At 39.6% G+C, this 24,022-nt stretch overlaps 1 long non-coding RNA gene across 1 annotated transcript; it reads left to right on the forward strand.

The window, feature by feature from the left end:
* The first annotated feature begins 8,161 nt into the window (after positions 1–8,161).
* LOC131838007 (uncharacterized) lies at positions 8,162–15,900 on the forward strand. The gene is made up of 3 exons (XR_009356407.1): positions 8,162–8,519; positions 15,437–15,665; positions 15,816–15,900. It is a non-coding gene; the product is annotated as an uncharacterized LOC131838007 (long non-coding RNA).
* The last annotated feature ends 8,122 nt before the right edge of the window (positions 15,901–24,022 follow it).

The following is a 24,022-nucleotide window of genomic DNA, read 5'->3' on the forward strand; positions in this document are numbered from 1 at the left end:
ATTTAACTTCGTTTTGGGTCTTACTTATTTATTTCATCTTCCACTTTTTTTTTTTCATTTTTGATCATCCTTTCAATAGTCTTATTGTTCTGTCTCTTAAACCAATCTCAACCAACAACAATAGAAAAAGAAAAAAAGACGTTGGAAAATAACTAAAATGTGAAGAAAGTACTTGTTCAGAAAATTAAGTTTAAAACATGTAATATTTAAAACATGGACCCCCTCCCCTGTCCTGGCCTTTCTGACATTAGTCAGGGTCCCTAAACTCAAGTCTTACAGAAGTGGGAGGGATAGTGTGTTATTGCTTTCAGAGTCCCTGTACCTTCAGAAAGAATTTCATGGAAATAAATAGCCAGTGATTAGCCCCAAGGAAAACAAACAGTGGGATTTCAGGAACAGTGAGAAGATGTTTTAGGGTTAAGGGCTCCCCAGCATCTCTAGAGCCGCATGAAATTAACCAGCTCAGTTATCTTGTATGCAAAATGCCCCACGCAGTCTGGGACACAAAGCAAGCAGTCAATTAGAGTTCTCTTCTCTTGAAGACTTTGTTCTCAACATTTGGTCACATGTGGAGACATTTCAGATTGTCCTAAGGAGAGGCCCCCGGCACCTAGTGGGTAGGGTTTAGGGATGTTACTAAAGATCCTACAATACACTGAACAGCCCTCCTCTCCTGCCCCAACAAAGAAGGACCCAACCCAAATGCCAATAGTTTCAAGGTTGAGAGACCCCGGCTCAGAGTTCAAGTTTAATAGCAGAGATTTAGAAGAAGCTAACTGCTTTTTAAATTAAAGTCATTGGTTTCTCTTCCGTACTATGGAGTCCTTCAAGTATGTGTTTCGGACTCTTCATTTTGTGAACGGTCATATAGGGTTTGGGATATGGAAATGTCGATTCCAACCAGACCACACTTTATCTAGTATGTGTTTCTTTTCACCAAATGAGTTCATTTGTCAAAGTTTACATTTTCTTGTCAAATCATAGGTTTTTAAAAAATACTCTTTAATAACCGGATTTCCCCTACCAGAAAGGTGGGGGGGATGTTTTCCATTTTTGTTAAAATGTTTTCATAAGATAGAAGGTATTCCATTGGAAACGTTTGAATTGTTCGAATAAGACTTTGTGGTTTGCATTTTAAAGAAAGATTAAAGTGTCTAGAGGGAGATAGCCAGTGGATCTGTGGCGATTTGTTGTACTTGGGCAGTGGATTCTAGAAAGAGGAGGCATGGCTAGGAGTCAGAAACCCATCTTTTACTCTGGCGGTCCTCAACATGGGGTCCATGGAACAGTAGCAGCATCAGGATCACCCAGGGATTAGTGAGAAATGCAGGTTCTCAGGCCCTACCTCGACCGGCTCACTCGTACTTCAGGAGCTGAGGCAGGCACCTAAGACTTCCATATAACCCTGATGCATACCCAGGTGGGAGAACCACAGACCTAAAGCTCTTTCACTTCCCTCATATCACTTGGGCAAGTCAGTGACCCTCCATGACCCTCAATTTCTTTGTGTATTTGCCTCTTTGGATGAAAACAAAAGGAGACTTCACTATAAAGGCACTTTGTAAACTGCATGGTGTAACACTAATATTATTAATCTGCAACACGTCAGAACCAGAATCCACACTGTTGAGGACAGAAGGCCTCCACCTCCCTTAGAAATGTGTCCTTGTCCTTTTCTGTTCGTTATCCCCAAAGTGGAGACATCCACCCCTAGGATGAGTGGCTTAGGCCATGTATCAATCAGATAGAGGGTTCACAGAAATGACTCAGTGTTTACCAGGGTAAACAAGAGAATTTGCAAGCTGTGCAAAAAAGGCACCCCAAAACACTTAATGATTGTTTTCATCCTGGCATAACTGTATCCCAATGTACTTGGTCCTTGTTGATAACAAATTGTACCCTGAACTTCAGTCTCACTGGTAAAGTCTGAGAACTAAAAACACACTGTGGGAATGTCATTTGATCTGCTTGGTCACCCATCGCCTCTCAAAAAAAGGAATGGAGTCTTTGTATTCATCTCTAAATTAATCTATCATGCTCTCACTTCTTTGCCCTTCAGCTAAGTTACCACAGCAGCAGATCCTCTCAGAATAACACAAGTTGTGGAATCTCCTCGATCCCTAGTCAATGGATAATTTTTTTTTAAGTTTTATTTATTTATTTGAAAGAGAACGAGCAGGGGGAGAGGCAGAAGAAGAGGGAGAGAGAGAATTCCAAGCAGACTCCCTGCTCAGTGTGGAGCCCTATGTAGGTCTCTATCTCATGACCCTGAGATCATGACCTGAGCTGAAATCAAGAGTCAGATTCTCAACTAACCAGGCCACCCAGACACCCCCCTCACTGGATTATTTTTTGATTATGACTATAAAAAAATTGGAGATGCTGAGTGTTTTAATTGAGATTCCAAAGTGATATTATAAGGGTTTTTGCCCCCACTCTTGCATCCCCCACAATACCCCCAAATCTCTATTTCCTGGAAGATAAGAGTTCTAAGCTGTTTCCTTTATCTCATAAAGCCAAATAGGTACCTTAGAAAATTGTGTGGGTGACGAAGTAAAATTGAAGTAGATGCTATTTTTATTTGGAGCATGTAGAGAAATGGGGGCTTTTATTCACAGCAGGTTCTGTTCTTGGTACCCACCTGTAAAGTGGGATCATATCACTCACCTATCAGATTTGTCTGGATAATTTAATGGATTATAAGATCTTTAGTACATGTGAAAAATTTCATGCAGAGGATGGCACATAGGAAGTGATCATCTAAGATCATATGTATTTATCTGCAAAAATCAGTTCAAACGCTCAGGCTTGCTTTTGTGGACATGTAAGGACCTCTCCCAATTCTGCCCGCAGTGTTTGAATTTTCTTGGCAAATATGGCTGGATTCAGTTGTAGAAATCATGACTATAATGGTGGGTTTCACAAAAACTATAGCTATTTTTTTTTTCTCCTAGCTATCTACATAGGTAGTGAGTGGAACATGATTTAGTCACGGGGAGCTCTGAACTTGGAGTTTGGGTTATAAAAGGACATTTGAGAAGCAATAGATCAATATGTGAACATACCATTGCCCCTGCTGATAAGGAGAGTCAAACAGAGAAAATTTGTATTGCCAAAATGGGGTGTTGAGAAAGGCGTTATTTGCCTCTTGATGACATTTAAATTTGGGGTGACATTGTGTCTGTCTTGTTGGGTATTTCATCCAAGCCCAGTGATTCCATTACATTGTGAATACTTCGATGTGCCCCTCAATACCTTGGTCCTAAATCTCTATACCAGAAAGTGCTATTTTTAAAAATAGTGATGACCCATTGAGCATTCATCCTGAGCCAGCAAAGTGCCCCCGTCAGTTCACTAGTGAACATTGGCGTGTGGAGACCGTGGGTGACACACTGGGAAATTAACAGTCCACATGATAAAACCAACCCCCCTACCCTCACCCTTGGGTGCTTTTGGTACTTACTAGTCTTCACTACAGGAAAGATGTTTTTATTCCCATTTCACAGATTACAGAAATGAGACTCAGAAAGTTTAAGTTCTCAGAGACTGGATTAAAACCCAGGTTTCCCTAACTCTTAATCCGATCCTATTTTCAAAATGCCTGTTAATCTCCAGCTATATTTGGTGTTGAGCCCTCTGTCATGAGAATGGTAAACTCAAAGTCCTCTTTCAATGGAGCAGTGATAGATTCTAAATAACTCTTTGCACTTCGTTGTGTTTAAGGCATGTTTCAAGGTTTAAGCAATGACTGCCATCCATGTACAGGTTGCTTATGACTTGTGTTGGTTATCTGCTTACATTTTTTTTTTATAACCTTCAGTATAAGGAGGAGAGTGCTTGTCCTGTTACCATCCCCATGTGTAGAGAGGGAAACTGAGATCCCAAAGTTAAATAAGTGGAAAAGCTGGCATTCAACGTCAGTTCACTGACTTCATGCACTGGATTTACTTTCTGTCCTGAGTAGCTGTGAGAGCAGCGGCACAGGGCCCCCACAATGACCACATTTTTGGCTGGGTATGGTTCATGAGTATCAAACAGTCCCACCTCGGGCATTAAAGTGATTTCTCTCCTTTTAAGAAATGGATATTGCTGGCTAATTTTGAGATTAGCTGATTTTTGTTAATGTAGAGATTGCTTGGTCTTTAAAATATATTTTTATGTATGTGGTTGATAATGACTATTTCAATATTTTAAGAATAATCTCCAGAAGGATAGAAAAGAAGTTGTAATAGCTCTGAAGCTCAAATTTAATTCTGCAAGAGTTTATTAGTAAAAGATTTGGGTTTTATTCATTTCCTTCCGGTGTATTCTATGAAGGCACTCTGGCTATAGCTCTGATTTGTAAATAAAAACCTTGAATTTTCACATCCTGACCCCCCAGCTTATTAGCCCTATGGTCTTGGAAAACTCAAAAGTGCAGCTTTCTCATCTACCAACTGAAGCTGAAGTACTCTCTTTCCATTGTTATTGTAAGGATTAAAAGCAATAATTTATGTTAAAATGATCTAGAAATTGTAAGTCACAGAGGAAAGTGAAGCACTAGAGACTTTGGTATCCTTAAAATTTTAACTTGGAGGCATAAACTCATGGTGGTAGAAGGCTAGTGTTTTCATAACTTGGGAGGCTTAGCGGAAGGCTATGCCTGGACAGAAATTACACCACTGAGTTTATCATTTGTGTGTTTGCCTCTACCACTTGATGGAAAATCTAGAGAGCAGGCATTATGACTTACTCAGCTTGTTTATCTCCAGTGCCTGGCACGCACATACACAAAAAAACACCTGAGCACATAATAAATATTTTGAGGAATGAATGAATCCAACCATCTACTGGGAGATAAGATCATAAGGGGAACATAAAGTCCTATAATTCATCATCCGTCTCCCCTGCTAACTCATGAGCGCCAATGGAAATGAGAGTTGGTCCAAGATTAGACATGGATCTTTAGTATATTTTTCTTTGACCTCTCTCTCTAAGCATTAGCTTTCTTTAGGTACCTGGAACTATGAAAACATTAGCTTTTATACAATCATAAGCTATGTCTTAGATTTATGAATTTATGGAAACCAAAGTATTTAATACTTTACATTTTTGTGATTTAAATTTATACATTCCTGAAAATCCAGCACAAGATTGCATATAAAAGTAAATACATGCCCCAATTTGCCTAAAAAAGACCTGACTTATATTTGCTATCCTGAAGAGGGGTTAATTATTAATAGTTCTTTCATTCTACAGAGGATTCTGTTTTGGATAATTAAGAAAAACTGGCATGAATGTAACTTGCTGGATTTCTTTTTTGCCACTAGAAATGAGGGAAGCAGTATTGTTATATGGTTTGAACATATAGGCCTTGGGATCTAACAACTGGATCTTAATTCCAGACCCTTAATTTACTAACTATTTAATCCTGGGCAAGTTACGTAACCTCTCTAAATGTTATAATTACTGTAATTAGAACAGAATCACTGGGGCGCCTGGCTGGCTCAGTTGGAAGAACATATGACTCTTGATCTTGGGGCCATGACTTTGACCCCCACATTGGGGGTAGAGATTACTTAATAAATAAATAAATATATTTTTTTAAAAAGCCAGAATTGCTAATAACATCAACCTTGACAGTTGTTATGATAATTAAATGATATAATATATGAGAAGCATAGAGTCTGCTGTAAAATAAACACTCAATAAATACTACGAATATAGTTCTCCCTCCCATTTTTGTCCCAGTGAAGTGCAGCACAGCCATTCCATGTCGTTGGTGGTATCCGCCCTGAGCCTCAGGAAAGACCCCAGGACAGAGGAGGTGGTGACAGAGAAAAGCAATGTTAACTAATAGAAGATCCATGAAGACTCATCATCTGGCAGATCCAGATAACTTTTCAGAGAATGCAGTGATTGCTCACTTGTTCAAAGTCTGTCTTCTTCAAGTCAGCTACATGCTCCATGAGGGCAGAAACTCTATCGGACCTGTCTACTATTTGTGGCTTTGGAACATGGTATTGTGTCTCAGGAAGAAGGCCAGCATGCAAAGGAATGTTGAACCACTGCAGTTCCCATGAAATCTAAAGATGCCAAGCTACAACAAATGTGGAATGTCCTTCGTCTGCAGGACTTCTGTACCAGCTGTCTGGGAGGGACCAGATCAACATGTGGGAGGAGAAAAGGCGGTCTCTGGGATCTGACTCAGTGGGCCAAGCCTGGCAGGCTGTCCCCAGTAACCACACCGCCATTGTCCATAATTGTCCATCAGATCCAACCAGAGTTTTATCCTCAGATATTTCTCACATCAGAAGTCTGCCTCAAATGACCCTGGTGTCCAAGATTTGCTCTACCCAAGCATTCTAGATTTCACTCATACTGAGTAAAAAGATTAGCCCCTGCTAGTTTTTACGACCTGAATAGCTAGATGACTCTATTGTGTAGCTAAAGTCATTTGTATTTCAACTCAGTGGGAAATTAATAACACAAGTACTTTAACATCTATATAGGGAAATTTAGATGGAAAATACCTTGCCTAGTAGAGATGGTATTTTGAGCAAATATGTGAACTGGGGGTTAAAGGTGTAGTTTCAAAGAGTGGAGAAGCAGGAAACTTCAGTCATTACTCAGGCTGAACAAGCCATCTGGTTGATGGATTCTGGGATTTTTTTGTAATCTGAAAATTTGCTTTAATCTTTTACTACACTTTATATGTATACCTACAGCCTCCGGGTCTGCTCAAAGTGGCCAGCATAATTTTTTTTTTTTTTTATGTTAAATTCTGTGAAAGCAACCAAGTATGGGTTAGGCTGAGGGAAGAACCAAAGACACAGCCTGAAGTGCTTCGTGATTGCAAGGAGGTAAACCAAGAGGGCTGGCAAATGACTTTGTTCTTCCATTCTTCCTGCTCTTCCTTCCGGTCTGTTTGCATTTGGGACAACCCACCCCCATGTCAGAAAGAAATGGGCAGTGATCTATGGGAGGGGTTCCCAGGAAATGTTTTTCAGAGTTCCCGAGGGAGCAGAGCCAGACTTCCTAATGTGCAGGGCCCAGGGCCTTCTGCGTGCATCAGGACACTTTTGTTTCCTTTTGCCACTTGAGAGGGTAATCCTGGGCAAGGTTGCAGCCACTGTTTTTGTTCGTTCAGCCGTTCAACAAATATTTATTGGTCACCTGCTATGTGTCTGCACTATGCAGCTTCTGGAAATCCAGGCATAAACCAGACATATATGGTGTAGGAGAAAACTGGACAGACAAGAAAAAATACATATAAATATGTAAGTAAAATGTATATAATATTAGATGGTGATAAGTTCTACGAAAAGAACTGAACAAGGAAAGGAGATCTAGTATTGGCAGGGGACTGCCGTAATGAATAAGATGATAAGGCCTGTCCTCGATGATAAGGTAACATTTGACTAATGACGTGAAGGACATAGGAGAACACACCATGGGACTATCTTGGGGGTACACATTCCCGGCAGGGGAAACTCAAGTGCCAGGGCTCTGAGGACTCTGCCTGCTCTGCAGAAGGAACAACAAGAAGGTCTAGAGCAGAGTTAAGAAAGTGGGGAGGTGAGGTCCTAAGAGAGTTATTGCAAAATACCTCATAGGCCAGTGTAAGGACTTTGGCTTTTTACTGTGACTGAGATGGGAAGCCATTGGAGGGTGTGGATCCAGGAGTGGTATGAACCACCTTGCATGTTAACAGAATCAGTCTGATTGCTGTGTGCGGAATATACTTAAGAGGGGCAAGGGTAGAAACAGGAAGACCAGATAAGAAGCTACTATGATAGCCCAGGCAAGAGATGATGGTGTTTTGAATCAAGCTGTTAGCCGTGAATCGGTGGGAAGTGGTGAAATTATGATATATTTCATTGGAAATATTGTTCACAGGGTCTTCTGTAGAGACTGATGCATGTTAGGGGGGAAGATCCTGGGTTCAAATTTGGGAATTTCTGAGACTTTGCTGCAATCTGTATGGACTAGCACCTGTTCTGTGTTGCTAGAGAGCCACAACCATCTTCAATCGAGGTTAGCCAAGGAAAAGTCCAGCCAGTTGGCAAGTGTTTGCAGACAAGTAATCACAAACAGGTTGTGCAAAAGGCCGCAGTGTTGCTCAGATGCTCCAACTGACTAGGTCAGTAAGCAGGCTGCCAGCTTTAGCAGGTGGCAGGAAGTCAGTTTCCAGGATAATCCTGGGATGACCCTGGTCATGGGTCTCTCAGCGCTAGGTCAGAGAAGGTACTGGATTTGAAGGAATAGTCAAGAGATACGACCTGGAGAATTAAGACTTTCACCACTCAGCCTGAAGCACTAATTAAGGAACTCAGTGAGGAAGAATTAGTGCCTGACCAAAAACAAAATAATAATAAAAATAGGAAGCCTATATTTAATGCTTTAGAACCATTTCCTGGTATGGTAGACATTAGTAACATGTGGCTATTGAGCATTTGAAAAATTCCTGGTTGACATGAGATGTGGTGAAGATGTAAACTACATATGGATTTTAATACTTCGTATGGAACAGCAAAAAGGTAAAATATCACTTTAATAGATTTTATATGGACTGCCTGTTTAAATCATATTGGGTAAACTTTAAAGAAATATGTTAAAACATTAAATTAATTTCACTTCCTTCTTTTTAAAATATTTGACCACTAAAAAACTTAAAATCATACCAATGAGACAGACTCATAAATATAGGGAACAAACTGGTGGTTCCAGAAGGGAACCAGAAATAGGTTCCAGATGGGCAGAAATGGTGAAGGGGATTAAGAGGTACAAATGTCCAATTATACAATAAATAAGCCATAGGGATGGACAATACAGCCTAGAAAATATAACCAATAATATTGTGATAACTTTGTATAGAGATACATGGTAACTACACTTTCATAGTGAGCATTTTACAATGTACATAATTATCAAGTCATTATGTTGTATACCTGCAATGAATATACTATTGTATGTCAACTGTTCTTCAGTTAAAGAAAAGAATACATGGGATGCCTAGGTGGCTCGGTGGGTTTAGCATCCAACTCTTGGTTTCGGCTCAGGTATGATCCCAGGGTCGTGAGACTGAGCCCCATGTCAGGATCCACACGGGGTGTTGATTCTTCTTAAGATTCCCTCTCTCCCTCTCCCTCTGCACCACCCCCCACTCGCACTCTATCTCTCTATCTCTCAAAAAAACTTTTTTTTAATTAAATGTGGTAAAATTATACTATGCCTCCCATATGTGGCCCTCATTATATTTCTATTGGGCAGAGCTGCTCTGTATAAAATGCTTTCATGCAACACCTCAAGGTAAGTGTAAATTTTTCTTTGCTTTCCTTGAAGAAGTCAAAGTACAGAGAATCCTTACCAAAGGATACCTAGCTAGTGATTGGAATTCCTACTCTTTCAGCCATGAGAAGGAAACTATGTATTAAGAATGGAAGCAAAGCAAACTAATGGCTTTTCAAAATCTCTGCTAGTTCAACTGCTCTATTTGCTTTAACTTTGTATAGTAGTTCTGTTTATAATGTTGCTGTGTCTGCTCCTTTGGCCATAGGGTTCCTATTCATTATGACCCCAAGATGCTAGATAGGTTGTATGCAATTCTGTAGGACTCCAAAAGATACTTTTCTACACAATATGTTGGTTTTGATTTTCTTAGGGCCTTGTTAGAGAATGTAAAGGAGGGGAGAAAAAGAACTTCTATGGGGTTTCTGTACTGAGGCTGAAAGTTATTGATAAGAGGTGGGTTTGTGGTGATAGTGGGCTGTTTGCATGTGGATGGGACAGTCACCAACATCAGTAAAAGACCTTGAGAAGAACCAAATGGCACCCTTGGCATCACACAGTCTCTGATCATAGACACCTCAAAGCCCCTATAGGTGTTTGGGTGATGTTACCACTACACAGTTCACAGTCATAAACTGACCTTGCTTTCAAACCTCTTGAAAACTATTTTGGGCATTGCAGTATTTGGAAAGTCAAGAATTAAACACCGGCCAGCAATTCCAAGTGACCACAGACTCAAAGCAAAGGGCCATAGTTATTTATGGTTGAATCCAGCATAAGAATACAGTTAGTTTTTTAGTGGCCTTTGTACTTATACATCCTAAGTAATTACTATGTAGCATTATCTTCAAACACTTGGGATATTGACACAGATGTAGCTGTAGATACTTGGGACGAGGGCCAGGAGTAAGTATTGGTAAAGTGGGCTTTTGTTTATGAGGTTCATGAAAATAATTCTCTACTCTCCTAAAAGGCCTTGTTCACACAAACTTCATGGTGATTTTGACCCTATCATTCTTTCATATTCTGTATTTTGGTTCTCAAAAATTTCAGGGAAAAGGCTACAGACTGAATTTATTCATCCTAAGTTATAGCAAGCTAGATTTAAAAATCGTAGCTTTTAAAATATTCAGAGAAAATATAGCTATAACCCCAAAGCCAGAAACCCCAATTTATAAAATAATCCAAGACTCATAGGATACCCTAAAAAATCCTAAGAGGCTGACATTAAAATTACCTACAACCTCAATCCAGGAAGAAGAGAGGGATGTATTCATGTCTCCAGCAAGACTATGCAGGGGACTCTCTAGGAGCTCAGACTGTCCAATAACTACCTGAAGACCACATAGCACTGTCTGCTATCTGTAAGTGCAGAGTACTCCAAGATAAAGAATGCTAGAAAGAAATTATAGATTTTTTTTTAAAGAAAACTTTGTAAGAGGTTAATGAGAAAAAAGAGATGGACCCACTACTTGGTAGAATGCTAACAAATGGCTGAGAAAGCAGAGTACCTCTTTCACTTGTCTCTGTATTGTGTATCCAGAAGTAATGTGTTTGTTCTCAAAGCAGTAGGCCAGTTACCATTGCAACTGACCATTGATGAGGACCTCTGGGTCAAATGGCAATGTGTTTACAAGAGATCATTTCCCTCTTTCCCAATTCCCAACAAAACCACCTTAGTGATGTAGAAGACAAGGTGGGAGAGATTTACATCACAAAAAAAAATATAGAAAAATGGCATTGCTAAATCAGAAACATTGACAGATTTCTGCTAGAAATGGTGTAAGAGAGACCACATCAGACTGAGACACTACCAACTCCTGATGCTTCTTCCTTAGAGTGAACAGGAAATGGAAAGCCCAAAAGTCTGAGCTGTCTTCACATCTATGAGCCTATGCAGAAGCAGCTTGTAACTCTGGGACACCTCAGAATTTATGCGTGATGAAGGCAGAGACAGTGACCACAGGATGGCAGGAGCTGTTTCCTGTTTGGGCTAACCACTCAAGGAAGAAGTGTAGGTAGCAGTGCTCCCTGTATCTATCTGCCCCAGGAAACAGCAGATGCTGTTAGGACAAATCTCCTAGTGATGCTTGATTTGTTGAAAACAAAAAGGAAAAGATGCCAAGAAAGACCCCACTTGGGCCCACAACTCTGGCCTTTTCCATGTCACTTCTAGAAAGAACCTGAAAAAGTTCAATACCCACTCTTGATTCTAAAACAAACAAGAAACACACCATTGTAAAGAGGATGAGTAATTTCTTAATATAATAAAGTTATCTATCTGAAAAGTCACCATAATTATACCTACAGGTGACATGTTAATTTCAGATCCATTAATAACAGTAACAAGATAAGATACCCATTACGAGAGCAATTATCAGCTTGTTCTGGAAGACACAATCAGTGTAATGGCTCAAGAATGGGAGGAGAGGTTATGTATTAGGGAGATGTAAACCTATAGATATTTGGAGATGTGATAGAAAGCTTCATGGCATTATCTGAAAAAATAAACAGAGAGAAAGGACCACAAAGAGTGCTCATAGATACCACTCCCTACTAGTTTCCCACATATTTTTTTTTTCTGAAATAAGATCTATTCACAAGAAATACAAAATAAGAAGTAGCTAAAAGCAAAATTACATTATTTTTTTCTTTGTAAAAATACAGGATTAAACTCACTGCAGGACATAAAAGGAGACATAAATGCATGAAAGAGCATACAATATTCCTTGTCTAAAAATGGTAAAATGTCAGCTTTCCCAAAATTAATGTTAAATTTGAAGTATTAGTTTGAAACATATAAAATTGTCAATATGCTATCATTTTTTAACCTAAAAAGACTGTAATTCCAATAAAATTCCCCACTGGATTACTTACAAATTTTATGAATAATGTTAAACAAATTTTAAATGATATTAAAAGTTTTTAAGAATTCTTATACAATTACAAAAATTATAACTAAAATTAAGAGACAAGTAGCAAACTGGGAAACTATTTATTGTATATAAGAACAATAAGGGTTACTCTATATCCCATATAAAGAATTCTTATAAAAATCAACTCTTAAAAAAGAAAACAGTCAGATAAAAATAAGCAAAGGATACAGAATACAATTCCAAAAACAAGAAATGCAAATAGCTAAAATATGCAAACAGATGTTCAATCTTACTAGTAATCAAGAAATTCAAATTAGCCATGTGATGTTATTCATTTTACCTGTCACAATGGCAGAGATTTAAAATATTGCTAATACCAACTGTTGATGATGATGTGAGAAATAAGCACTGTCATGCGATGCTGAAAGGAACATTTTTTAAGGTTTTATTTATTTATTAGAGAGAGAGCATACGAATAAAAGGAAGTGAGAGAGAACAAGAGCAGGAACAGAGGGAGACGGAAAAGCAGACTCCTTGCTGAGCAGGGAGCCCAGCGCGGGGCTCAAGCCCAGGACACTGGGATCATGACCTGAGTCAAACAGATGCTTAACCAACTAAACCACCCAGGAACCAAGAGGAGCATTACTTAATGACTTGATTACTTTCTGGAGAAAAATTAACAAAATCTACAAAGGTCATCAGCCTAGAAACTCCATTTCTAGGAGTTTATCAGGGAAAAAACCAAAAAACAAAAACCAAAAAACTTCCTTTACTAAGATCTATGCATTAGACCATTCACTGCAGTGTTTCTTATGCTGGAAAAACAATTACCTTAAGGGGCAAAACTAGGGTAAAGTTTCCTTATCTGATAAGTATCATATAAGGATAAAATGCAGTATTCTGTAATATTAAGCATAAAATGCATTATTATTACAAAATATCTAAGATATTATAATTTAGATATTCTTACCTATATAAAAACAAAAGGTTATGAAACAATGTGCATAACATAACCCAATTTTTAATATACACAAGCATATTGTTTGCATAGAAAAATAAATGTAAGTGTGCATGAATGTGTATGTATATGTGTGTGTGTGTGTGTGTGTGTGTGTGTATACGTATGGAGAGAGAGAAAACAAAGAGCTCTCTTGGAGAAATCTTGCCTCTTCTCCAGGAATCATTTGGTCAATTGATATTTTTTGCTTCTCACAACTGGGCAGGGTAACGTACCAACATCTAGTGGGCCAGGAGTGCTGCTAAGCTTCCTAAAATGTACACAACAGAATTCACCTCAACGAAGAATTATCCGAGCCAAATGTCAATAGTGCCAAAGAAGCCCTGAGACATACGTATACACTTCTGTGTATAGTACTTATGGGAATATTCTTTACTCAGGCTTTTGTTTCTGGCTTTTGCTTCTTTGTATTCTTCATTGGTTCCAATGTTTTGGGCCAAGAAGCTTGATTATTTTTAGAGTCAGGGAAATCATGAAATATTCTCTAATTTGGTGGAGGAGGAGATGCCCTTAGAGCGTCATTTTCTGCTTGCCTCTTATTCTTTACTATCCTACCCCCTCTCCCTCCTCTGGACTACCATAATACTTCCAGTGGTATCACATCATTTAGGACAATTCTAGTCCATTTCATTTTATTCTGGTCTATTGGCTATTGTCTCCACCATCCAACTACATTATAAACCCCTGGAAGTCTTGGAACCCTGAAAACTTTCAGAGGGGGATCATGTTCCCCAGCTGTCTGCCCCCAAACCTGACATGTGAGAAGTGTTTGATAGCTGTGTGTGAAAACAAGGGAAAGAGGAAGGAAGGGAGGAGGAGAGAAAGGTAGTGAGGGAAGGATAAAGCAGAAGAAGTTGCTAACTTTATAAATCTTGATAGTTTCCCTTGTTCCTCTCACCGCACCATCTGGCACAGGGCAGCGGCGGAGCCCGCACATGGTATAGAAAGAGCAGTGTGGGGTGGTAGAAAGAGTACCTGTTTGGGAATTAGAGAAATGGGTTCAAATTTGGATTCTGCAACTCACTGTTTTGGGGTTTTCGATTTTTTTTTTTCCTTAGCAAACACACAGTGCTTTCCATTTGCCAAGCACTTTCTAAACTTTTTACAAATATTTGTTAACTGTGTCATCTTGTGCAGACACACGAGTCTTTCAGAGCCCAGATTCTGCATCTGCAAAATGGGAGCAACAGTACCTTGCACAGTGCTGTGAAGTGTAAATGTGATCATGTATGCCCAGGGTTATGGCCAGGCCACAATGTGTGATAGGCCCATATCACCATCATTGTCACCATCATCTTTCTCATCCTGATCATCCAATGAACTCTTTGCAGATGCTTTGTTATTAATGGACCTAATGGACTATGAGATGTAAAGTATGTCTTGAAACTATTTCTGCAAATGAATTATTAGCTTGATAGAGGGTGGCCCAGTGCTTCATACACTCTTAAAGGAAGAAATCTCAACTTCCTCCTGGATTATCATACCGACTGTCTGACTGCTGAGTCTGGGAGTTGATATGCACCGGATAAGTGGGGTGGCTTTCCCATACAGTATTCTTAGCAATCTGCCTCAACTACTCTATGACCCTTGACAAGCACAGGGACTGCGTACTGTATTCTTGGAAGTTATACTTAAGGACCAATATCAGAATCGTGGACTGGAGTGTAGGAGCATGGAGAGAGAGGAAATGCTGATGCATGGCCCAGAAAAATGCTAGGGGAACGAGATTGTGGACAGATGGGGGAAAAAACTATTGATTGTCCAGACTTTGCCCATGATTCCAGTAGGTTCCAATATATGGGACGGAGTGGCATCAGGGCATGTTGACGCTGAACCTTGACCAGAGCTGAGTCAGATGGGATGAAAGATGAGAAGGTTGATAGGAGAAATCAACTGAATGGGTGGAGGTTTCTTTGAACATATTTCATTGGTTTATTCTATTTGCCTCTCCCACATTCCCAATCAATAAATCAAAGTATTTCTTTAGCAACTACTACATATCAGATCCATCCTAAGTGATTATTGGTTTTGTTTCCTTTTGATATGTCTCCCAGAGTCCAAGTCCTCCCAACCCCTTTTAAAATCTCCTTTCTCACCATTACCGTATGTTTTTCTGTATTCACACCTTCCTAAATAACAGGGGAAGGCATTCCAGCTCAGTCTTCACTACCCAACATACTCCAGAAACCTGAACATGTTTTGTCTTTTAATCCTGCAAAGCACCCTTTGGCATCTTCTAACCCACTTTACCCCAAATGTCTTCTTGGCGCAGATGCAGAGGATATCAGCTACCACCTACTGCTGCCTGGCTGAACCTCTCTTCTGTGTTATGTATGGACTTCTCCCTGTCTTGCCCACCTCTCATCCCCAGTGCCCATGCAACACCCCAGAAAAATGCTGAGGATACTAACTACCCAGATTCCTGAATATTGTCCCCAGCCCTTTCCCTTGGGAGAAGTGCTTATTCCATGAAGATTTGCATCACTCATTCCTGGAAACATGTAAGTACTTCACATTTTTAAACTCTTTCCCCACAGATACAGACAACATAGTTACACTTTCTCCAAGTCAACCTTGGTGTCAAGCCCTTTAAGTGTTGTGGCTCATCTGATTAGCAAACCTCTTTGGTAATTATTGTCTTCAATTTACAGATTGGAGAGCTGAGATGGAATGAGGTCAAGTTATTTCCCCAAGGTCATGTGGCTATAGGTGGTAAAGCAGCAACTCTAAGTCAAGTTAGTCCACCTTTAGTTTGTATTTCCAAATTCCATACTGGGTGGCTTGGCTGAGGATTTGTCTTTAACCATCATTTTAAATAAAAAGAAAAAAAAAAAACTTACACTGTGGTTTTCAAAGAGATTTTACTGAACCAGCTCATTTGATGCTCACAAGAGCTCTATGGGTTGGAAGAAGTCAGTGAGGTTGATTAAAAGGACCGGTGTTACTTCTGCAGCCTGGGTCCTCCAGGGAGCAAACTTGGAGATGCGGATTAGTGTTTAAGTCATTTCTTGGAAAGGGGGTTGCCAATCAACACTCATGCAAAGAAGGAAGGGAAGTGGACCAGGCAGAGGCAGAAGTCAAGCTCAGTGCAGACTCAATGGCACCCTTGGCCAAGGTTGGGGAACTAAAGATGAAGTAACCTTGAGTAGGGGTGAGAGTACTGAGACTAATTATATTACCATGATTGGTCATTGGATGTAGATTGTCCTCAGAAATTTTCATGACCTTCTGCCAGGTAGCTCTTTGCTGCTGCTACAACATCTGGTAGCTGAGGGGAATGTGGGTTGTGCATTGGGTTTTTCCCTACAGTTACCAGCTGGTCACAGTACAGCGAGAATGAGGAGCTGGTCCTGGGACCCCCACATGGACACGCTTGCACTTTTCTAGAGAGTCTGTCACATTGCCATAGCCTTCTCAGCATTGACAGTTCTTTGTTGATTTTGAAGCAAAGTAAGAATCCAATAACTTGTACTGACCATTTGGATACTTACAAGCTGCCTACATGGGTACCCAAAGTAGATGTTGGTGAGTGTGTTAGTGAGATTTATGGGGGCCCCAGGTAGCATAACAAAACTGATAAAAGTGGAACTTAGCTCATTCCATCTATTACAAAAGGACAATAAACTTCCCTGAATAGAAATCACTGTGAGGCATTGGTAAATGATTCGGTGTCCTTGAAAATTCACATAGAAAGAGAAGGATTTTTAATTCTTTGGATATACATACAAAATCCATTGCATGCATCAGTCCTGACTTTTAACTTGTTAAAAGTTATACATTTGGTATTTCCTCTAGTCCAAGTCACTTTAAAACACTTACTTTTTTGGCTCCAAACTGCATTCCAATCCAAAAGTCATAATCTGGGAAGTATCCATTGTCATGTACTTTCACATGGTACAGTTTGTCAGATTTTTTTCCTTGATAATTTTAATCAAATCATCTGTGGTTTAGTTAGGTCCTCATATTACTTTCAATTTCCAATATCCTTTGAATTATCTGTACTATTTTTGCTCATTCTTATCTTGTTTTCTCAGAAGGAATCTAAGAAATTCAATCCAGAAAGATCCACCTCTGAAGATTTTTCTCAGAGAATCGGACAGTTGTAGTCACTTGAGGGGGAGTTCTGATGAGGAATGTGGGTGGTGGTGGCAATATTGTATTTGGTGGTGGTGGTGATGTTGGGGATACGGTATTGTCAAGGTAGGGGTTTTGTTGTTGGGTGTTGGGTGATGGTTGTGGTGGTACTGACATTCTTACTGGTTGTGGTGGTAAAAGAGTGTTTGGATCATGATGGAGGTAAGGAGTTCTCATACTGAAAAATCCACAGTTTAAACCATCTATTGAAAAGGAGCTAAATAGGAATGAAACACATTTGCTTCCTGTCCTGCTCTTCCAAGATTTGAGCCAAAATAAGGGTCAATAGTACTGGATAAAATCCTTTTCTGAGGTGCTCATTCAAAATTCTTTCCCAGGAAACTATATATTCCCCAGAAAACAAATCAGAGAAGAAAATTTCCTGCCCTTCCTGAGAAACCAAAGTCATCATTTTATGCCATAGCACACTTCTCATGCTGGTGAGAGTGTTTCCTTCCTCAGACCCTGACAAGCCACATCACTCTCCACTTTGTCTTTACTCACCTCTTGCCTTTCCTTAGCATAAGTCCATCCCCTGTCATACTTTTCTCAATTGTATCTTTGAAGATTCAGCTTGAATTTCAATTCCTTAAGGGGTGAATCCTCCACCTTTGTAGAATTCTGATTCCCTTGACCATCAATACCACATGGTTTAGCACAATTACGTATTTGTGCTGTTCTTAAACAGTGCCATGCGAGTTCATCTCATCTCTCCAGACAGACTCGCAGCTCTACAAGGACAATGCCCTTGTCCTGTGCTTTCCTCATATTCTCCAGAGCATCCAGTACTCAGTAGGTACTTAACTGAATACCATACGTTACTATAAAGCACAAAGAAAGAACATCATACTGGAAAAAAGGACCCTAGTCCTGGCTCTGCCCCTCATCCATTACATCTTTATTTCACTTTTCTGGTCTTGTTTCTTCATCAGTAAAGTACATTACTGAACCAAATTAATAAAATAATAATAACAACAACAACAATAGTAAGTTACACATTATGTTAATGAATTTATTATTATTATAAATATTAATAAATTTAATACTTTAATAATTTTATATAATATATTTACATAATATTAATAAATTTATGATTACTATTATTATTATTCAGCACTGTTTTCCAGGCATGTGGATGATATATAAATTTCTTCTTATTTTCAAGTAGCCTTATTCAATGCATTTCACTTATAATCTCTGAATTCACTATTTATTATTTTGGGTTAAAAAATAACTTCAGAGGTCAGCTGGGGTGGTTAAGTGTCCAACTCTCTATTTCCGCTAAGGTCATGATCCAAGGGTCACAAGACCGAGCCCCATGTCCAACTCTACACTCAGCATGTGGGGTCTGCTTGAGATTCTCTCTCCCCCTCCCCTCCACTTGTGTTCTCTATCTCTAAAATAAATAAAATCTTAAAAAAAAAACTTTGATATGAGGAATTTGAAAGGGAAGGTGGGGAGGTTCATGGGGAGAAGGGAGGGGAAAAATGAAACAAGATGGGACTGGAGGGAGAGGCTCTTAATCTCAGGAAACAAAAACTGAGAGTTGCTGAGTTGCTGGGGGTAGGAGAGGACAGATAGGGTGGCTGCATTATGGACACTGGAGAGCGTATGTGCTATGGTGAGTGCTGTGAATTATGTAAGACTGATGATTCATAGACCTGTACCCCTGAAAAAAATATACATTATGTGTTAATAAAAATAAATAAAAAATAAAATAAAATAAAATAAAACCTTCAGAGTTCTTGTTCCTGATGTTCTAGGTGGTGGTGTAAACACACAGAACCATCCCTGTCCTGCTTCTATTACATCTATTACATCAACAGATGTAATAGAGAACAGTATTTAAAAATATTAATACACAGTTAGCTGAACTCAAAACAAGAGCAAAAACAGAGATTTCCAGTGACCAAAAAAATTATGATGTGCATGGTTCTCTTAAGAAAAAAAGAAAGGGAGACACAGAAAACTCAGAAACTAATTCAGGCTGATTTTGAAGCACAGAGAGGGTCCGTCGTGGGTGTGGGTCCTGCTGCAGAAGCTCAGGTGCTACATCTGTCAAGTTTTATCTGTAATAGTCTAATCTTTTAAAAAGACATGTGCTATGTGTAATTAAAGAAAAAAAAATGCAAATACAGAGTAAAAAAAAAGGTCAGGAGGCAAACTGCCCCTAAAGTTTTATGATGGTAGGACTATGAAAAATAACTATTTTCTTCTTTGTCCATTTCTATAGTTTTAAAGTTAAAGCACAGACAAAAACTCCTCCTCCATTTCCTTATCTCATTGCTCTACATGTCTCCCTTCAATTACCTGAAATAATTGCCAAAGTACAAGCTACCTGCGCTCTAAGCCCAACCTCTGTGAGGCCAACATACTAAAACCCAGGGCTATGGGCAGTGAATCTAAGCCAGAAATGGTGGCTTCTTCCAGTTGTCAACAGAACTGTCCTTGGGAAGATCAGGTGGGCTCTTGTCTGTAGCTCCTCTGTCCCCTCCCCCCTGGTTTTCTTCTGTAACAATACAAACATTCTATCATTAAAAGCTAAAAACCCACTGGCTTCTGTTTTTGAGTCATTTCATTGTTTTGGTGCCTTGTGGCAGGGCACCCGATGAATGGAAGCCAGGCTGACCTAATCTAGTCTAAATATTCAGAACGCTAGAAGGGAATCCTTGTGCAGCAGAATGCCAACCTACATCTTTTAATTGCCTCGGCTCCTGATAGATTGGCTCTTACCCCCGTTGAATTCCTTTGTTGCAATGGAGTTAAAATTCATGAGCGCCCCATGCCTGGGAAAATTTACTCCAGTGCTGCGATTTTTCTGAGCCAAGCTGGCCAACATCGCAAAGAGTCGGAGGTCTGTCGGGCCATCTGTTACATAATAGTCAACAATCTCAAAAATCTAGGGAAACAGGGATGGGGAGAGTGAAGATGATGAGGCATTTAAACAGAACAGATTGCTGCTTTACTTACGGGAAAAAACGGGAGAGATAATATGCTTTGATGGAGGCAGAGACAAGCTTTATTAGCATAGGGAACAAAACAAACTTAAAAAAATGGCACCAATAAAGCTGACAGTCTAAAGAGTCTTGGTGACAAACCCCACGTTGAATTGTAGTTCACAGGGGCCCCAAATGCGACAGGGAGACACGCACATAGTAACAACACACAATGTAGGCACTGGCACACAGACGCGCACACAGTGGTGACAGAGGAGAGAACTTGCTGCTGGACGCAAACACTAAATATAAGCCTAAACCTGAATTTCAAAAGCTTACAGGCCTGGGAAAAAGACACTGGGACTTCACCACCACCCAAGCGAATCACCTTAGTTATTATGGGGTCGGAAAAGAGGCCGGACACACTTAGAATATTTCAACAAAGCCAGAGCCTCACATTTGATATGACTAGGCTCTTCAGGTGCCTGGGAGCTGCCAGGAAACTGTAATCTTACTAGGCACAAGTCAGTTCCCAGTCCTGACTTGTAACATTCCACCTGAGAAATACTGTTTCTAGAGGAAAAGAAGGAACAAGGTAACAAAGAGTAAGGAAAAACCATAGATGAAGACAACTGGGGAAAGAGAAATAACAAAAGAGACAAAAGAAAATCTGGAAAAGGCATAATGTCAGTAGAGAGGTCCAAAATATAGTACAGAAATAAAGTATGTTAAAAACCAACCAATGGCAACAAAAATTGAGCGCTAGTTAATGGTGTGCAGGCTGAAGTCTTTCAGGGGTGGGGGTAGGGCTGTCTATGGATGTCTACATCTTACCTTAAAATGCAACCAATAATCAAGTAGACTGACTGGCTGAAGGATGCATGAATTGATCAGTTTATTACAAAACAAATATAGAAGGATGCTAATTGTGTCATCTAGGTGGTGGGCCATATGGATACACATTGAGCAATTCCTGTCTGATTTTGAAAACGTCCACAAGATGTTCAAAACAAAATAAATGAATGTGTAATTCCAAAAACTAAAAGGGAATGAATATTGAAGCTAAAGTCCTAGATATTTAAAAACATCCAGTTATTCATCCCTTTAATTTCCATTTTTCTTTGATGTGGCATTGTTTCCAAATATGTCGCTTGAAGTAGAAATGAAAGAAATGGATTAAAATATGTTATTGCCAAGTTGGAGACCAGTTTTGCGACTGTGCTTACTCCAATGTTGTTATTTTGTTGTTGTTTTCAGGAAACTAAAATTAATGAGATTGTGGAAAGTCAGAATCTGGTATAAAATAGATTTTCTTTGTCACTTTCCCACAAATGGGCTTTCTTTGAAATGAACAATACAAATTCTTAATTCTTCCTCACCAGCTCCTTTTCCTGACCGATCATCACTTAAAAACAAAACAACAACAAAAACCACAAAAAACAAACAAACAAAAAATCCCCAAACCAGTTTAAAATGTCAGATATTTCAGAGTACTTTTGGGTTTTGGAATGTTTCTGGCAAATTTCACTCCAGTGAAGATGATTGTATCTGGTTTGTTTTCTTGCAAACCTTCACTGGATCTAAGTAACTAAACTCATTAGATGTATTTTTTTTTTTTTTGAGGGATTGGCCCCCAATTTAAGACTCTTATGTATCAAGGACAGAGAAAGAGAAAACTTTTCTTTCCAAAGATCCCCTTTTGTTTATCTCTTTGAACTAAACTATGAAATGGCAGGATTGAATCAGTGATGGGAGAAATCAAAAAGAAAGAGGAAGGGCGCCTGGGTGGCTCAGTGGGTTAAGCCCCTGCCTTCGGCTCAGGTCATGATCTCAGGGTCCTGGGATAGAGTCCCACATCGGGCTCTCTGCTCAGCAGGGAGCCTCCTTCCTCCTCTCTCTCTCTCTGCCTGCCTCTCTGCCTACTTGTGATCTCTCTCTGTCAAATAAATAAAATCTTAAAAAAAAAAAAAAAAGAAAGGAAATTCAAAGGGTAACAAAATCTTCATATGCATCTGTCTGTGTATGTCTGGGTAAAGGCTTAATCTCCATGTTCAGGGCATTTTATGTATAATTCAACAGTGTAGCAAATCACCTCTTTCTGTAATAAATATATATATATATATATATATATATATATATATATATATATATTTTTTTTTTTTTTAACCAACTCCACCCAATGTGTTTAAGTCAAATTTTTAAACACCTCACATTGGAATTTCAGATGAAGACATAAACCAATTCCATACAAAACTATCTTGTGGGGTAACATCCCAGCTCAGAACATGAAAGACCAAAAGGGGGCAAGATGAAAGGCTTGGCTGGTGTAAGAATATCTGTTTGTCAACAAGTGTTGGAGAGGATGTGGAGAAAGGGGAACCCTCTTACACTGTTGGTGGGAATGCAAGTTGGTGCAGCCACTTTGGAAAACAGTGGGGAGATTCCTTAAGAAATTAAAAATAGAGCTACCCTATGATCCTGCAATTGCAGTACTGGGTATTTACCCCAAAGATACTGATGTAGTGAAAAGAAGGGCCATCTGTACCTCAATGTTCATAGGAGCAAAGCCCATGGTCGCTAAACTGTGGAAAGAACCAAGATGCCCTTCAACAGACAAATGGATAAAAAAGAAATGGTCCTTATATACAATGGAGTATTATACCTCCATCAGAAAGGATGAATACCCAACTTTTGTATCAAAATGGACGAGACTGGAAGAGATTATGCTGAGCAAAATAAGTCATGCAGAGAGAGTCAATTATCATATGGTTTCACTTATTTGTGGAGCATAAGGAATAACACAGAGGACATGGGGAGCTGGAAAGAAGTGAGTTGGGGGAAATTGGAGGAGGAGTCAAACCGTGAGAGACTGTGAACTCTAAGAAACAAACCGAGGGTTTTGGAGGAAAGGGGGGTGGAGGTTGGGTTAGCCTGGTGGTGAGTATTAAGGAGGGCACGTATTGCACGTAGCACTGGGTGTGGTACATAAACAACGAATTTTGGAACACCGGGGGAAATAAAGAATATCTGTTTGTAAGCAGCACATTTTACACTGGAATGCGACAGGCGACAAGGCTATTGTCTGCAAGTTTTCACCTCAGGGGATAAAAAAGAGATGGGGGAGAAATGTAAATGTATTTGCGTCCATAGTAGACACTGTGGGGTGTCCTCTTTTCCAAGCCAGTAACAGCATTTTCGATGCCCTGACCCATGAAAGGAAACATTGGTAGCTCAATGCCCACCAAATGGCAAGTTGGGAATTCAGTATTGGAAAATTACTGGGTAGAAGTAGATGCAATTTCTAAGAGCAAAATAAGGCAGAGGATCTGGAAGAGGCCAGACTCTCTGACTGTTTGTTACCTCAAATGCCTTTCCTGGCCTCTCTCACTCCTTCCTCCTTCCTTGGGTCACATCCCAGGCCTGAGAACCAGCTGGGTACTACCACCTCAGACACCAAGAACCCCAGGCAAACTGCCACCAGTTGCCTAATTGTTTCTGCATACTCAGTGCCTAGACTTGCAAAACCCCACCCCATTTATTTGAGAAGAGTGAAAATTCACCTCATATTTTTTGTAACAATGATCTCCAATGCCTTGCAATTCCAAACGGAATTCCAAATGCTTGTCTACAAAGTCTTTCTCTCATAGGAGAAAAGGCTTTTGAAGAATTTATCAGATGGGATAATAGAAATGTTTGGGAAACTTTTTATATGATTATAAGCTCTGAAGCACAAACAAACCAAACACTGATTTGAAGTCCGATGGTGTCCCAAATGGCTCAGTTGGTTA

Source organism: Mustela lutreola, chromosome 8 (genome assembly GCF_030435805.1).
Source record: "Mustela lutreola isolate mMusLut2 chromosome 8, mMusLut2.pri, whole genome shotgun sequence".
NCBI lineage: Eukaryota > Metazoa > Chordata > Mammalia > Carnivora > Mustelidae > Mustela > Mustela lutreola.